The sequence below is a fragment of the Haematobia irritans genome, chromosome 4 (genome assembly GCF_050003625.1).
Source record: "Haematobia irritans isolate KBUSLIRL chromosome 4, ASM5000362v1, whole genome shotgun sequence".
Lineage (NCBI taxonomy): Eukaryota > Metazoa > Arthropoda > Insecta > Diptera > Muscidae > Haematobia > Haematobia irritans.
In genome coordinates, this window is record NC_134400.1 from 118,951,155 (window position 1) to 118,957,154 (window position 6,000).

Consider the following 6,000-nt stretch of genomic DNA (forward strand, 5'->3'; position numbering starts at 1 on the left):
TCCCAAATTACCTCTAGATTTCCAATTTCAGGCAAATCTGGTAAAAACTACGGTTTTTATAGGCCCAAGACCCCAAATCTGGAGGTCGGTTTATATGGGGACTATATCAAAACTTGGACCGATATAGCCCATCTTCGAACTTGACCTGCATGCAAACAAAAAACTAATCTGTGCCAAATTTCGGGACGATAGCGCCATTATTGAAGGCTGTAGCGTGATTACAACAGACAGACAGACAGACGGACAGACGGACATGCTTATATCGTCTTAGAATTTCTCCTTGATCAAGAATATATATACTTTATATAGTCGGAAATCGATATTTCGATGTGTTACAAACAGAATGACAAACTTATTATACCCCCGTCACCATTTTATGGTGATGGGTATAAAAATAACGAATTTATGATAAAACCAGTAACGAAAATCTAAAGTCGGGCGGGGCCGACTATATTATACCCTGCACCACTTTGTAGATTTAAATTTTCGATACCATATCACATCCGTCAAATGTGTTGGGGCTATATATAAAGGTTTGTCCCAAATACATACATTTAAATATCACTCGATCTGGACAGAATTTGATAGACTTCTACAAAATCTATAGACTCAAAATTTAAGTCGGCTAATGCAATAGGGTGGAACACAATGTTAGTAAAAAACAAGTATATACAGCAGTAAGTTCGGCCGGGCCGAACCTTAAATACCCACCACCATGAACCAAATATTAGGGTTTCCTTTGAAATTTCAGTAGGGCTTGAGGACTTGGGGACACTTCCCGAAGATAAATTTAAAGATTTCACCTATGAGGACTATATCAGATTCTGGATTTATAAGAACCATTTTTGTTTGAGTTTTAGAGGAATCATTAACATCTCTTGTAAGTGTGCAAGAAAATTATAAAATAACGTCTTGATTTGAAATCTTAAATCTGTAGAAGTAAAATCTGGAAATTTTACATTGAGCTTCAAGCAATTTTCATGATCAGTGCGCCTTCTACATCCTCAAGAAGTGAAGTCGGTCTATATGGAGGCATTACGAAATGGACCGATAGAAACTTAATCCGATACACGTTTTTGTGAGTCTAAAATACCAGAATATTTACAATTTCAGGCAAGTCGGATAAAAACTACGGTTTCTACAAACCCAAGGAGTTAGATCGGGAGATCTTTCTTATGGGGGCTATACTAAAATATGGACCGATACTCACCGTTTTCGGCACACTTCTTTATGGCCCGAAAATACCTCTAGATTTCCAATTTCAGGCAAATTGGATAAAAACTTCAGATTCTAGAAGCCCAAGAAGTAAAATCGGGATATCGGTCTATATGGGGGTTATACCAAAACATGGACGGATACTCACCACTTGTGGCACACCTCTTTATAGTCCTAAAATATCTATAAATTTCCAATTTCAGGCAAATTGTATATAAACTACGTATTCTAGAAGCCCAAGAAGTAAAATCGGGAAATCGGTCTATATGGGGGCTATACCAAAATATGGACCGATACTCACCATTTTCGGCACACCTCTTTATGGTCCTAAAATACCTCTAGATTTCTAATTTTGGACAAATTGGATAAAAACTACGATTTCTATAAGCCCAAGACCCCACATCGGGAGGTCGTTTTATATGGGGACCATACCAAAACATGGACCGATACTCACCATTTTTGGCACACCTCTTTATGGTCATAAAATACCTCTAGATTTCCAATTTCAGACAAATTGGATAAAAACTACGGTTTCTATAAGCCCAAGAAGTAAAATCGGGGGATCGGTCTATATGGGGGCTATACCAAAACATGGACCGATACTCACCATTTTTGGCACACCTCTTTATGGTCATAAAATACCTCTAGATTTCAAATTTCAGGCAAATTGGATAAAAACTACGATTTCTATAAGCCCAAGACCCCAAATCGGGAGGTCGGTTTATATGGGGACTATATCAAAACCTGTACCGATGTAGCCCATCTTCGAACTTGACCTGCCTGCAGACAAAAGACGAGTTTGTGCAAAATTTCAGCACGATTGCTTCATTATTGAAGACTGTAGCGTGATTACAACAGACAGACAGACAGACAGACAGACAGACAGACAGACAGACGGACAGACGGACATCGTTATATCGTCTTAGAATTTCTCCCTGATCAAGAATATATATACTTTATATAGTCGGAAATCGATATTTCGATGCGTTACAAACGGAATGACAAACTTATTATACCCCCGTCACCATTCTATGGTGGTGGGTATAAAAATGAAAGAGAGCACGTCACGTAAGAAAAAATTTGCCATAAAACAAAGTATTTTTCTATGCAGAAAAAAATAAATATAGATTTGAATGGTGAATACTTTGATTGGATAGTAGTACTCTAAAACTTCAAAGTTTAGATATTTAACTTTGAAACAACTGCATGTTATTATTAGATGATCGAGTTATTTGGTACGTGGTATTAGTAGAAACTTGGTCCATATCGGTTCATAACTACCCAGCCAACAAATTGTCGCCAAAAAATAGTGAAAATGTTCCTTTTGGATCCGGTGTGGTGCAAAATTGGCATAGAAGCGATAAATTTAAGATGGACTTGTCATTGAACGGATGTTCACCATTTCAACAGCGGTTGTACTGAATATGCATCACTTCTTAAGGATATTTTGATAAATAAATAATTTTAACTTTTTTATGATTTTTAATGCATAGTAACGCTTGTCTGAAACACTTGGCCTCAAATATTTTGAAAAATTAGCAATTTTTCTACAATAGAGTTAGCATGTTTTTTGGACAAAATTTAAATAAAAAAAAAATCATCATTATTAAATAATTTATACCGGAGGTAAAATCTAGGGATCGGTTAATATGGGGGCTATATATACCCAGCCAAAAAATTGGAAGTTCTTCTAAAGGCACACCTTGGTGCAATGATTATCAGCCGTGATGCAATGGTGTGCCTTTAGAAGAACTTCCAATTTTTTGGCTGGGTATATATAGCCCCCATATTAACCGATCCCCAGATTTTACCTCCGGAGCCTGTTGGAGGAACAAATATCATCCGATTCGGTTGAAATTTGGTAAATGTTATAAGTATATGGTCTCTAACATTCATGCAAAAATTGGTTCATATCGGTCCATAACTATATGTAGCCCTCATATTAACCGATCCCCAAATTTGAGGCTCCGGAGGCCTCTTGGACTATAAATTTTTAATTCCCAGATTTTACTTCTTGAGCTTTCTGGATAAGAAAATTTCATCTGATCCTGCTAGAATTTGGTCCATATCGGATTATAATTGTATTAGCCCCCATATAAACCGACCTCCAAATTTCACTTCTAGTTCTTTAATTGCGGCCCAAAAAATGGTTCATATCGATTCGTAATTACTTATATATTCCCCTATATATACCGGTCAAAACTGAATTATATAGGTATTTAATCTGCCTTGTTTGTTTTCATGTTAAGAAGTTTTAAGATACCTTGCCATCGGCAAGTGTTACCACAAGCCAAGTAATTCGGATTGTGGATTACAGCCTTTAGTACAAGTTTTTAAGCAATACATGGTGGAGGGCACATAAATAAGATTCGACCTGTCTGAACTTACGGTCGTATATATTTGTTTTTAACTCATTTAAAAGCTCTTTTTACTGAGATTATTAAGTTCAATATGCTGAGCGAATCAGAATGGAAAAATAAAGGACGAATAGTTTTAAATCAATTCTGCGTTCCGGCAATGTCCGCAGCGTGAATTCTCACTCTTTAACTCATACAGAAAGATTCATAAAATTCTAGTAATTTTCGTTTTACGAAAACACCCTCTAACCACATTTTTACTAGACCCATGGCAATGTTAAGAAGCAAATAAATGCTTGGTCAGCATCAAATCGCATGCAGAAAAAAAGACTCGTATTCACAATTTCTGTTGAGCTACTGCAAAACATGTTTTTCGGCTGTTTTAAAGACTGGTCCGCTGATTGGTCATCCATATGCAAGTAACCTTTTGTAGTTCTATTTGTTTTTTTTTCGTATTAAAATATTCTCACATAGTACACATACGTTTTAACTTCTTTTTTCATTACTTTTCAAAAACAAAATTACATTGAAATTATTTCACAACACTTTGCTACAGATGCGGGTATTCAGATTTTTATTTTAATGATTTTCAAATTGTATGGTTTCGTGATTTCTTTCCCCAGAATATATTCCTTTCTTGGAGAAATTACTCTTTTTTTTTAATTAAAATTGCATTTTTTTAACGAATTCATTTCTGGTATTCAAGGAAAACGTTTTTTAATACCAAACAAACACTTGGGCGTCTACCATAAACGACAGACGGACAGGCAGGCTTACATATTTTTCATCTCTTCTAGAGAGATATTTTGCACAGCACAAACTCAAAAGATAAAACTGGATTTTTGCTTGACCATCATGGTTTTTACCTTCTTATTTTTGTTTTCCTATACTTCTTCGTATTTTATTCAATTGATTTGTTTGTTTTGTTTATTGTGTTACTTTCCGTATGACTGGTTGTGAGTGCGGGATTCGATCGACACATATAACACACAAAACTATTTTACCACCAGAGTGTAGCGCGCGTAACACGATACCGACAATGCAATTCGAGCGCTTAAAACGTCTTAACGCCTCGCGATGTTCTCAACAAATGTTTCGTCGTCTTGTGGCAAATGTATCTTACAGATACCTGTTGAATCTTGGCTTCGTGGTGTATTACTGAATTAGTTCTCAGCCAACTACAGGTTTATTTATACACTCGCGTTATCTAATTCTCTCACTAAATGACGTTGCCAGATGTTGTTGAGGGTATGGCGGGGTATTAACAAAACATGATGTATGAAATCTGAAACTGTGCATCATTAATTCATAAAGGCTTATGTGGAAGTAAATTTAATCGATCATAGGACCGTTTTCTTATTCTCCGATTAACCCTTAAATGCGCTCTGTATCTTTTAAGATACAACCAGAAAAAATCTTACGTCTTCAAATTTTGACCGAATTCTATGAAATCAAGTTTGTTGTATTTAACACATCATTACGCTATTTATGAAAATACGTTTTTTCCGGAAAGTTTGTTGTACTTCTCAAAGTACAAAAAAATTCAATCCTCCAGGGCACTGACCGTTTGGACCGTTGGGAGCGACCGCTTATCCACTCTGATTAATGGTACACTGAAAAAAAAGCATGCCTGGTTCCAAAGATTTTGTCTTTACTTTACGAATTTTGGTATTGATTCCGAGCCAAAGAAGCGGAGAATACAACTAAGGATACTTTTAAGATACAATTCTCTTTTAAATTTGGGTTCTGTGTATTTGCTCCTACACTGAAAAAAATATTGTCGTGAAGTCAAAGATTTCATGGCTTTAAAATACGAATGCAAATTTTGCTTAAAGAGTTGAAAAACATGACCTACATTTGAACGATTTTTTGCTTTGTAGTCAAGATGCAAAAAGACAATCAATTTAAGACAATTTCATTAAATTTAAAGAATTTTTCTGAATTATTTGTATGTAACGCCAAGAAGGAAAAGTCTGAGACCCATCGTTTAGTATACCGATCGTCTTAGAATTAAATTCTTAGTCGATTTAGTGATGTCCGTCCGTCTGTCTGTCTGTCTGTCTGTCTGTCTGTCTGTTGATGTATTTTGGTGTGCAAAGTACAGCTCGCAGTTTTAGTCCGATTGTCCTAAAATTTGGTATAGGGTCCTGTTTCGACTCAAAGACGATCCCTATTGATTTTGGAAAAAATCGGTTCAGATTTAGATATAGCTGCCATATATATTTTTCACCGATCTATTCATAATTGGCGTGTATATCAACCGATCTTCCTAAAATTCCGCACATCCGAATATTTTATGAGTCTCGAAAAACTTGCAAAATATCAGCCAAATCGGTTCAGATTTAGATATAGCTCCCATATATAGCTTTCGCCCGATTTACACTCATTTGCCCACAGAGGCCAATTTTTTGCTCCGATTTAGTTGAAA

At 35.9% G+C, this 6,000-nt stretch overlaps 1 protein-coding gene across 1 annotated transcript in view; it reads right to left on the reverse strand.

Moving 5' to 3' along the window:
- Cad74A (cadherin 74A) overlaps window positions 1-4,714 on the reverse strand; it is a 118,017-nt gene extending 113,303 nt beyond the window's left edge. The window contains exon 1 of the mRNA XM_075304400.1: window positions 4,439-4,714. The gene's annotated coding sequence lies outside the window, so the exon portion shown is untranslated. The remainder of the gene's footprint in view (window positions 1-4,438) is intronic.
- Window positions 4,715-6,000: the final 1,286 nt, after the last annotated feature.